Source organism: Sparus aurata, chromosome 3 (assembly GCF_900880675.1).
Source record: "Sparus aurata chromosome 3, fSpaAur1.1, whole genome shotgun sequence".
Taxonomy (NCBI): Eukaryota; Metazoa; Chordata; class Actinopteri; order Spariformes; family Sparidae; genus Sparus; species Sparus aurata.
This window is the reverse complement of record NC_044189.1, coordinates 1628975-1641556: the sequence shown is the minus strand read 5'-3', so window position 1 is coordinate 1641556 and position 12582 is coordinate 1628975. Positions and strand designations below refer to the sequence as shown.

At 43.0% G+C, this 12582-nt stretch overlaps 1 pseudogene; it reads right to left on the bottom strand.

The window, feature by feature from the left end:
* Positions 1-12582, bottom strand: part of LOC115579215 (BOLA class I histocompatibility antigen, alpha chain BL3-7-like) — an 83694-nt pseudogene that overhangs the window by 19751 nt on the left and 51361 nt on the right.

Here is a 12582-nt window from a genome sequence, read left to right as displayed (position 1 = left end):
TGGCAGCACCTCTCCAGCAGATGGCACTCTGGGCGACCGCCTAGATCGCTTAGAGCCGACTCTGATTGTAGCCCATGATCCGCGATGTATCAGTTTATATTACAGTTTTTCTCAGTCGCTTTGGTGCTTTTCTCAGATCAGAATGAAAATTCTCATAACTATTAGTTCAACCTCCACAACATTTAGTCATTTGTGCACATCATAGTTACAATTTCTCCTTCCTCTGAACAAATTGCAAATGCTTTTGGACATGTATTATTTGCTTTCATACAATTCTCTGCTGTTTTTTAACATTATCATTTGCTTATGTCATGTCAGTCAAAATGAACTATACTTGTGGATGCTGAATAGTCGTTCCCAATAAAACTAATAGTCTTCATTTCATTGCTTGAGTCATTACATACAGAATTGTTGAACTAGTTATCAAATTCTGTCAAGCAAATTTTATACCTTTCTTTATCATTTTTTCCTGGAAATGTCTCCTAATTTGAACAATTGCTCTCAGGTGAACTTCAGCTTTCACTCAAATCAAGCAGGACATAGTGTGTACCATTTCTACAACTCTGTGACACAGAAATGGAAGGTCAGCATCGTGGAAGATGGGTGAGGATGCAGGGAGGAAGGGGAAGGGGACAAAACAGGGGAAAAGGGAGAAGAGGCCAAATACATAGGCAGATTCCTAATGAAATTAGGGCTACAGTTGTGGACCATGTTGTCAGTCATGGCCTCACAATGGCTGAGGCTGGTCGGAGGGTGCAACCAAATGTTGGAAGAACCACTGTGAATTCAATCATTCAAACATTTCGTAGGGAGAACAGGTATGTATAGTATTGGACAGTAATCCAACATCTCATAATATCTCATGTTTACTGTACATTACTGTAATTTTACTCTGCACCACAAAGGACTGAAAGACAACCTCGCAGAGGTGGAAGAGGGCTGTCTGGATGTGCAGAATGATTTACCTATATTCAGTTACAATATGTACTGTTATATTGTTCACATTTGTGCACAGCTCTACCTAAAGGGTGTTTGTAAAGTTATGTTTGTTCTAAATAAGTGACTGTAGTGTATTTTTCTTTTGCACAATGCTGTAGAATTGCAAAGAGCATATACAGTAAAAATGTGAAACGTACATATTCAGTGCCTTGTACTCACTTACTCCCCTAACTACAGCAATGTGTAACTTTACTGTAGTTTTCAAATGGCTGTACAAGTAGTGTAGTGCTGTCTTGAGCATTTTCAGGTAGTGTCACCGAGTTCTGACCTTTTCTTCGCATTGGAAAACACTGAGAGAATAAACTGTCATAATGAAAACATGACAAAGCCATTTGACTATCTTGTTCATAAACGATGGTGTCAAGACTTCTCATTTTGATGACACTGGCAGTTTCGTTGACATGAATACTTGCTTTTGAGGAATGGACTATCCATTTTGAGCAAGTGACGTGCTTTTGCAGGTTATCCACTAGGTTTTGCAGTTTGCACTAATTGTTTTGAGAAATCCACTAACTGCTGTGCAAATGTTGATAGTGATGTGAGTAACGTCACATTGTACAGATTAGAAACCAGCAATATAAACTGTCTTGATGACAGAAGGTGATAGTGATTGTGTCAGTCAGGACTGTCCACCTATCAACACCTATTTCATTAATTTTTTCTATATAATGATGCCGATTGTTGCTCCACAACAACATAAGATGGTTTGTAAAACACTTTGTACATAACATAAATAGAAGGCAATATATACATAGTGTAATGCACAGTGTGCTATAAACAATAAACAATAAGAATATATACTACAAAACAAAATATGCTAAATATATTATAAACAATAATAATATATACAAACAGTAGAGAGACCAGAGTTCTCTGTCAGGCAGAGGTGAGAGAGTTGTTGTATAAAGTGATGGCTTGTGGCAGGAAAGATTTCCTGTATCTATTGCTACGACAGCTAAGCTTTAGTTTAGACACAGGCTCAAGACTCACCTTTTTAATTTAGCTTTTAACTGAGTCCCCTTTTACTCATCTAGTTCCACTCATTTATACTGTCCTGTCATTTTTCTTTGTCCTTTAATTTTCTCTTAAAGGTTTTATTATTCATTTATTTATTTATTTATTTTTAATGCTGCTTTTACGGGTTTAGTGCTTAAAAGTTATGTTTTGCTCTTAGTAATTTATATTAACATTCATTTATGTTGTCTTAGGAGGTTTTTCATTTCTTTTAGTATCTATTTGAATTTATTGTTTCTTAGTTTCAGGCTCCAGTGTTCTCCTCATGGGGGCCCTCCACTCCGGGAGCTCTGTCTGGCCTGCCTACGGGGGTGCCGTCCTGGGGGTTGTCTGGGCCTCGACAGTTGGGGAGTCCTGCCCCACGGCCTTACGGCTGTGGGATGGGCCCCTATCTGTCTGGGTCGGGGTTGTCTCTGGCGGCGTCCCCTGTGGACGTGGGCTTGGACGGCTCTCGGTGGGGATGGCTCCCATACGATGGTGTTTCCTCACTTGATCTATCAGTGCTCAGCCATATTCCACTTTATCTTGTGGGGGGGTGGGGTGTACGTATCAGTGTAGTATGCTCAAGGGTGTGTGTGTGTGTGTGTATGTGTGTGTTCGTGTTACATGAATGAGGGTGCGGGGAGTGGGGATGTTAAGGGGGTTTGTTTCATTTTCTTTTCTTTTAATGTAAAGCACTTTGGGTTGCATTTTTACATGTATGAAAGGTGCTATATAAATAAAGTTGATTTGATTTGATTAGAAGTTTAGAGGAGCTTCTGTCACCAAAAAGTGTCCAGATGTCCGGACTCTTATCTCTGAAAGTGTAAATCAACTAAATTAAACTAAAAACAAAATGAGAAACAAGTTAGAACAAGAAACAGATTCTTACCCCACTCCCTCGTCACATTCACACTGGATGCTTCATGAATGACTTCACAGGTGTATTTGGACTTGTCCTTCCTTAAGATCTCCACACTGTCTCGTCTCTGGAACGTGTCGTCTTCATTCGGTCGAACGCCCGAGCTCTCCAGTCCGTCCTCTCTATACAGTTTGCGGCCGTCCCGTTTGATCCACGTGATGATGTCTTGGGGGTAGAAACCTGTCGCCAGGCACGTCAAACTGATGTTTGACTCGATGTTGGTGTCCCGTGTTAACACGTACACCTCAGGTGGAGCTGGAGACACAAACCGTAACTTAATATTTGAGCAAACATACGATTCTGCTTGTACCGAGGATTTAATGACTACAAACACAAACTGGTAAATATTAGACACTGCTGTGACACACACTTCCTTTTATCACTTCAGCTCTTTTTGTCTTATTTTGCCTTTACATTAAAGATCTTGGTTCATATGTACACAAGGAACCAGCTCCAATGGAGATTTGTTGTCAGATTACATTAATTTGGCTGATACTGCAGAGTTTCAGTGAGGTTATTTTGAGGGAACATTATTCAGCTTTGATAACATTAATATACTATTATTATCTCTTTTATAAATGACATTAAAAACACAGAAAAGGCCTTCAGTAATACATACAGGCTGTTTGAAGCTGAGTCATCCCGTAACTCCAGAACTTGTTCAGCCACTGCATACACTCATTCTCCATGTAGCCTTTGGTGTAATCCTTCAGGACAGGGACATCATCCCACTTCCTCTTAGTCTCTTCTGCTGCTGGCATGTGAGCGACCCAGACTGAGTGAGCGAAGTCGAAGGACAGGAAGTCGTTTCCATCGTAGCTGTATCTATCCATGCCACGGTAGAACTTCATGTTGCCGTCTGGCTGCACTTCGCCTTCACAGCCATGCATCCACTGAAGAACATGGAGATCTGTAACCAGAGAAGAAAGACCAGGGCGGTGAAGTAAAGGACAAACAAGACAGTGAGTCGAGCACACTGATTCTTGAGGATTTGGATATAACAAGTTTAAGTTTTGAAAAGAAAAAAGTATTAAGAAATATAAAGTTATATCTTAATAGAACAAGTTCTCAGCAAACATGCAATATTTCGGTACAACCTCATGAGTTTGTGTATTTTTCATTAAATATGTTTTTTCCTTTCATTACATTGTGTTTGTCAACATCGTCGGACATCATTAAAAGCTAATTGTTCCTTTTTATATAGGCTAACTTATATTCAGAGGTTATAAAGTATTATGCCTTTACAATAAGTACACATATATACTTATATATATTCCAAAGTTGAATATTTACCTTTAGAAACTCTTGCCTCATGCAAATTTTATAATTGACATTAGATACACAAAGTAAGGATTATGAATTTTAAAGACAAAATTCCTTTAACAAATCAAGTGCACTGGAGGAACAAATTCATTAAGAACAATAAAAAGTTCCCCGTGATGGTGCTGACAGGGAGCTGACGGTGCTTTTTTCATCTACATTACATGACTTTGATTACATTTTTAAAATGAGTTGTGGAGGAACAAAGGTCTGATTTGACCCATGAGTACTGAGTGGTCATGGGATGAGAGACATTCTGACTAACCACAAAATAAGAATAAATATTGTTGAAAATGTGCTGCTCTTAGTTTTGATGCTTAAGATTGTACTCTTTCATCTGGAACATGTGTTATACAGAGTTTTTTCACATTTTTTTAAAGAAATTTAAAAGTTATTCAAATGGACATATAATCATATAAATTATGAAATTATAAACAAATGTGTAAAAATGTTACGCTTGTAAAAGACCCACAGATGATCAACCACGATTATTTTAAAAAAAGAAAATGTTGTTTGTTTTCAGCAGAATTGGCACTTTTCTTTCCAGGGACAGGTTTTGCTTCCTGAAAGCTAGTTTAGCTTTGTTTTCTGAGCCCAGCCTATTAGATGAGCTTGGCTTCTTCCTAAAAAAGGTGGAAATGTTTTGATTCTAAGATGCATCGCGATGCTGACATGGAAGATTCTGCATCAATGAAAAAGTAGCCATGTACAGTGACATAGATCACTGAGGATGCTGTACACGGCGATGCATCGAGTATTGTTTCGCTCTTGAATTGTTGACAGCTGAATCATAATCAAATCATGAGGCCAGTGAAGCTTCACACCTCTACTCTGCTACACTGCAACTTGTAAATAATTATTGGTTAACTAAAAAGCGGTTCGGTTCTTCACGTTTCATGGATCTTACCAGTGTCGTTCTGTCTCATACGATCCTTCAGGATGTTGATGTTGACTTCGAACCACTGCTGCTTGCTCTGGCGGGATTGTGTGCCTTTGACCCAGTATTCTGGATCCAGTCGATCCTTCATCCAGGTCTGTTTGGGAACTTTCTTTTGAGTTTCGCTGTCAAAGTAGTCAATCATCCTGTTGTCCAGCAAACCCATGGCTGTGAAATTGTGGATGCCCGGGAGACCAAGATCTTTGGAGAGGCCCGTGTAGATGTAATAGAGGGAATGTGTCTCTGAAAATCACACAGACAGATATTTATAAGACAGATAAGAACCATTAGATCTGACAGATTAAAGCTCTGGCAGCACAGTGGAGATGTGTTGGGCATTTATTTTTTGGAATAAACAGAACATGAACTCTGGCTTTGAAGCTCTGACACCTTAATTTGAAAAAAAAAACAACAACTGGATTAAAACATTTCTTAAGGATCCAAATAGTATTCAAATCAATAGTGCTCAAATTTCATATGTCAACAGAACTCTATACCTTCATAATTGCTTTGTTAATAACATAAATACTGTGAAGCAACTGTTGAATGTAAATGGTGAATTGTGTGGTTATGACGTTTTTTTTAAGAGAAATATAGTGTTAATGTAGGAACACAAGCCTTTGTCTCTACATCTTAAAGTGGTCTCATTTACTCATCTACATCTCTCTCCCTCTGGAACATTCTCCAGTGGGGAAGGCTTAATTGGAAACCAAATCTGTGTGTTCTTCTACCTCACATGTCCAACTTTTATTTACGACCGTTGTTGTCCCTGGGTCTGACATTCCAATCCCACTGCAGTCTCTATCCTCACCCAAATTCAAATACGTCCTAAATAACTGATAAACTACAATCTCAATTTCTTAATTTTAGCAGATTCCAAAATAGTGTAAGAAGGTCATACAATAGAAATGTCCCATGTTGTTGTCAAGCCCAAATGAAGTTTATTACTTAATGAGTTTGAGGTCAACAGAAACCAGCCCCTCCCCTTGTCGATGGAGGAGAGACTTGCAGACATCATTCCTTGTGTAATACTTGTGTTATTTACCAGTTAAATGTCTGATATGTTTTGTTAAGATAGAACTACAAGGAATATGTATAAGTCCCTGGTCCTACTGTGTATTGTATACTTTATTGTTTTATGTTGTATACTTTATTGCTTCATGTCTTAATCAGGTTATAATTCTTTTGAATGATAAGTTTTCATTATCATGTTGCATCTTTTCATGAAGGCAAAAATTCGACTTTTACGATGGTGAAGTTTTGGGAAGGCTAAAACATAATTTCAAAACATAAAATACAATAGTGTAGTTAGATTAAAATTTTGGGAGCCTAAACTTAGATAACAGAAGGAGGGACACTCTGCCCCCACCCATTGTGGTCCCTCTGCTGCAGGTAATAAAACAGCTCCTCTCTGCTCCTCTTGGTCCTCCTTCTCTCTTCTCTTCTCTCCCTGCTTCTCCTCCTGACTTCTTCTCTTCACATCTCGAATTCTCAAATTGAATCCCTACTTTAAGTGTTTTACTTTTATCCAAGTTTTTAATAGAACAAAATATTTTCTTTTTGATTTTAATATACTGTTAAAGTATCACCGCCTGATCCAGAAGAAGTTGAATTAGTCTCAGAATCAGAACTTAAGAACCACTACTTGAAACAACAAAGAAAAAGTCTTTTTCAAGACTGTGATCATTTGATGAAGAATGTTGCAGTCATTGTCTGCTTCAGAAGCCTTGCAAAGAGTCTCCAACAAAAGAGACTTTGTGTGCTCCCAGCCGAGACCGACTGTGCCCCCAGCGCTCCCAAGGCGGAAACCCCGCTGGGCCTTCGGACCAAGAGTTCCTCAACAGAGTACCGGCCTTCCCTCTGGCTATTGGACTGACGCGCCGTGCCGTAGTCCAACCCAGAACTCTCAAGGACACCAAACTTCCACACACGTGAGAATGAGTGGTGTCTAAAGTTCTGGTTTCTGTCTAGGTTCTGACTTCTGTCTAAGTTCTGACTTCTATCTTATGAACTTAGGAGAATTGAGATTAGGGTCTCGTTAGTATTGAAAATTACTCCCGTAATATTTAATATATAAAAACCCGACCCTTTAACTTTACCATCTACCGACGGTCACATAACTTTATTACTTTGCTTATTACAGTCTTTACCTTTTCTGTTATCTGTTGTTCGTCTAAAATTGTCATGTCATTTATTTTACCCCAAATTATTTAGTCAATAAACATATATAATCGTTTGTCTTTGTCTGGAACTTAATTTTCATGTAGAGAACCGGATACGTGCAAAGAAGTCACTACCGCAGAATATTGAGACTGAATAAATTGATTTTGAATGGAATCTTACTGTCCAAGCCAACTGGTACAGTTAGGTGTTTGGAATAATTTCCTCCGGATTATTCCAAGAACTAAACACAGAGGTGGTGCCCCATTTACGAGTGTAAAATTAATAACCAGTGATTAATTATCATATATATATCAAAGTAGTGTGTGAGCAGTGTCTCCTACATTAACATTTCTCAAAAAGAGTTTGATATGGTTATCAAATCAATACCCCATAGTATAGTCTCTTTAGCACGAAGCATACATCCCACATGTAAATATAGGTGACTTTATCTAGATTCAAAACGACGGAACACTGTTGTGGCAGTGGGGTGTGGTTTAGGCGGCGGCTGCTGGAGGAGAGGGAGGAGTGGCTCAGCCAGTGATCAGACAGCTGGACAGAATCAGGTAATAAGTCAGCTATGTAAGCACGTTTCTAACCTGGTTCTGGTATCTTGCAGTAGGCTGGGTCCAGGAACAGGACCGGAGCAGAGACGGGCAGCAGAGGCAGCCAGTAAATCCGTCGCTCCAACAGCTGTTCATTTGTGTTGGTTTTTGTATTACTTTGAGCCACGTTTTTCTGCTGTGCCCGAATAACCAGTCAAATTACCCCTAGAAACGTCGACTTACTTCCTTCCTTCCTACCTTCCTGACCGAGCCATGTGCAGTGAGGCTCACATCTGGCACCTGAACAGGGACATGGAAGGACAGACGCTGCTGTCACTGGCCCTTCAGCACCTCACTGCAATGCAGGAGAGCACCACTGCACTCCAGCAGCAGCAGTCCCGTGCCCTTGCGGACATCTCAGCGTACCAGCGGGACGATTGTGCTCTCCTGCGGGAGCTGCTGCAGTGCGGGGTGCCCCGGGGGCCAATCCGGAGCCTTGTCGGGGCCGGCCTCCGCCTGTTGCCCTCCAACGGATGACCGCGGAGGATGACCCGAAGGCATATCTGGACATCTTCGAGGGCACGGTGGAGGCGTGGCCAGAGGAGGAGAGGACGGTCCGGCTTCTTCCTCTGCTCACCCGTGCGGCGCAGTTGGCAGTGCACAGCCTGCCAACCTCGCGCTACGACTTCGCACAGATGAAGAGAGCCAGCTAGGCAGTACGCCAGAGGGACACCGGTTCAGGGGGGCTTTCTTTTGTGGAAGCCGGCCACCCCTTTGCCTACGTGCAGCAGCTCCAAGACACAGCGAGGCAAAGTTGTTGGACGGGTGGCGCTGGAGCAGGCAACTGGTTTGGGTTGCGAACCACCAGAACCCTCCCCTGGTTCGGAAGGGCTGTACCGTATACCGGTATGTATACACACCAAGCTCTGCTGGACTCTGGTTGTGAACAGACCATGATCCATCAGCGCTTGGTTCGACCGGGGGCATTGCTAGAGGCATCGTGGGTGAGGGTGAGGTGTGTGCATGGGTATATTCACGATAATCCAGTGGTGGCTCTGGAAATTTATTTTAAAAGGGAAAAAGCATAGAGTCAGCACGGCTGGCTCCAGTGGCCCCGCAGATAGCTCCCATGGAAGATTCTCCACTTGAGCAGTCTCGAGATGAGGCCCTCCGTCATGCCTTTCACCAAGTGATGAAAATTGATGGTTGCCAGGTCCACCCTAACACAGCACTCACTCACCCCTATTTTGTTGTCATAAGGGACAGATTAAACAGGCAGCTCATCACAACCCTATGGCTATGATAAAACACTCAACCGGATCATGGCCCAATTTTATTGGCCGGGCATTCAAGCGGATGTAAGTCGGTGGTGTGCATCATGCCGCGAATGTCAGTCAGTGCGTTTACATGACACTCAAGAAAACCGAATTACTGCGTTAGTCTGACTATGATCGGATTTTTAAGATGCATGTATACACCTTAGTCTGACTAAAATCGGACCAGATCGAATTACACCACGTAGATTATTCGATTGAATGTCGCATTAACTCCTGCATGTATACGTTTCCAGCGGATCGGATCGGACTTTGCGTTCTGCGCAGGCGCGAGATTTTTCCCCGGGGCCGTGAGCCGGAAGTAGATGGATGGCGGCGGCGGCGGCGTCTTTCCACCGAAATCACCGCAAGAAAGAGGGCCATTGTGTGTAATTATCATGTACACCATATACGAAGTGTACAAAGATGTAGCTTCGTCTCGCTCTTCGTACGCCATCTTTCTTGAATGCCGAGGCAGCTGGTGACGTAAAGAGGTCAGCCGGAGGTGGCCCCGTTAACACTAGTTGAAATGGGCACAGCGCCACCTAGCGTACCGGGGTATGACATGCTTTCGGCAGTTATTCGATTTTCTCACCGGCATGTATACTCGGATAATTGCAGTTGTCCGATTGAGCAGCATAGTCGAACTATGGCTGTAATCTGAGTAAGCTGTGCATGTAAACGCACTGAGTTAGTCAATCCTCTGGCCACCCCAAAAGCGCTGTTGCGCCCCTTACCACTTATTGAGGACCCTTTTGATAGAATTGCCATGGACCTCATTGGGCCATTAGACCAGAGCGCACGGGGATATCGCTTTGTGTTAGTCCTAGTGGACTATGCAACGCTCTATCCCAAGGCAGTGCCCCTGCGCAACATCTCTGCAAAGAGTGTTGCACAGGCACTGTGTTAAGTCATCTCCCGAGTTGGGATCCCGAAAGAGATCCTGACTGATCAGGGCATGTCCTTTATGTCACGTACAATACGCAAGCTATATGAGTAACTGGGCGTCCACTCAATCCGGACTAGTGTGTACCAGACCGACGGCCTGGTGGAGCAGTTTAACAAGATACTAAAGATCATGATTCGAAGTTCGTGCATGAGGATAGCCGTAATCGGGATGAATGGTTGGACCCTCTGTTGTTTGCATTGCGAGAGGTTCCCCAGGCCTCCACACGATTTTCTACCTTTGACCTCCTGTTTGGCAGAAAACCATGGGGTGTCTTGGAGCTGGTTAAGGAAAACTGTGAGACGGGTCCAAGCACCAGCAAAAACTAGGTACAGCACCGTCCTGGACCTGCGAGCACTAGGTCAGTTATTACAGGAGAATTTGCTGCAGGCCCAGGAGCGTCAAAACAGCAGCTGTACAACAGAGGGGCAAATCTTAGACAGTTTTCACCGGGAGATAAAGTGCTTGTATTGCTACCATCATCTAGCTCCAAATTGCTCACCAAGTGGCAAGGGCCCTTTGTGGTCACATGGCGAGTGGGGGATGTTGACTATGAGGCTGTGCATTCTGACAGGGGTGGGGCAACACAGATTTACCACCTCAACCTCCTTAAAGCCTGGAGGAAGGGAGGTGACGGCTGTTTCTCTGGCTACCACGGTGATTGAAAGAGATGAGTGGGGACTGGAGGTGGCTAATTCAAACCACTCAGCGCCAGTCCCCATTGATGACCATCTCTCGCCGAGCCAGAGAGCAGATGTGGCCTCATTGCAGTAGCGTTTTGCTGATGTGTTCTCTCCCCTGCCAGGGCACACCAACCTCATACACCACCACACAGAAACATCCCCGGGCGTGACAGTGCGTTCACGGTCCTATCGGCTGCCAGAACACAAGAGGAAAATTGTTCGGGTCGGAGCTTCAGGCCATGGTGGAGATGCGGGTAATAGAAGAGTCCAACAACTGGTGTTGCCCCATCGTGCTGGTTTGCAAGTCCGATGGGTCCAGAGCTGGCCCTGGGCATAGGCAGTATAGGCAAATGCTAGGGGCTCCATCATCCACGTGGGGCGCCGAAAATGGGGGGGAGAAAAAAATTTATAATAATGAAAAAATACAAAAATATAAATGTTTTTACCAGTGCCATTACTACTATTATTTCGAAATATTATATAAGCCCACAGCAACATAACGTCATAAGAAAGACTATTAAATAATGGAGAGGCCTTTTTTCTGGGTTTTGGCTCGTTGCACTGTTCCTGTCCTCTGTGAGGGGGGCGGGTCGAGAGGCGAGCTGCCTGAATCTGACCGGACCAAGACCCAAAGACCAAGAGAGAGATTTACTGATACTGTAGCGGAACCACAAGGTCCAAACCATCCGGCGCTCAGTGAAAGAAACAAAGGAAAGAAGAGGAAGAAAAATGTGACGAAGATAGAGGTACACTAACGTCAGTGTGATGAACTGAATGAAATTATTAGTTTAATGCATCATTAACAACATCATTGTTGGAGCAGAGTGTTAGCTTTCTAGCTTACTTCGGATGATAGCAGCATTGTTTAATCATGAATAAACAGCTTAGTCGACGTGTGTTAATGTTACTCCACCTTAAATTCATTAGGGACGTTTGGAAAGTTTAACGTTAGGCCTGTTCAGGTTAGGCCTGGGCGATAAACCGAAAATTTACCAATACCGAAATTTACGACGATAACCGACGTCATTTTGCCCATGTCGGTATATTCGGTGTTTAAAAAAAAACAAAGGTTGTTTTTGTCTTGTTTAGCTGTGTGTGTAGGTAGGCTACCGGTATGTTCATGTCCCTTTAAGACGCTCGGCTGTACTACTACAGCGTGTGTAGTCACGTGACTCCACACTATCCAGTCTGTTACAAGAAGGGAAAGAGACAGAGAGACGGTGAGACAGAGAAAATGGAGCACGTCGGTTCAAAAGATGAAGCGGCAGCTGCTGCGGCTGCTGCGGCGGGTGCGGTAGTCGAAGTAGATCTGGTCGGGGAGGAAGAGCACCTCGTTCCTAAAAAAAAATGCTTCATCAATCGTTTGGCAACATTTTGGGTTCAGCAAGGACGACGTTGATCAAAAAAATGTCAAATGTAAACTGCCAAAAGACTGTTGCGACTAGTCAAGGTAACACATCCAACCTCTTCCACCACCTGCAGTACAACCACCTGATTCAATTCCAAGATATAAAAAAAGCTCAAAGCTTAAAGCAATCAGGACCAGCTAAAAGTGCTTCCACCACCAGGCAGCCGTCAATAACCGAAGCATTTGCTAGTACTCAACAATATGAGCGAACGTCAAAAAGATGGATGGAAATCACCAATGCAGTAGGCTACCATATAGCAAAAGACATGGCTCCCATTGCTACGGTGGAGCGCAAGGGCTTCATACATCTCATGAAAACTGTCGACAAGAGATACGGCCTGCCATCGCGAAAATAT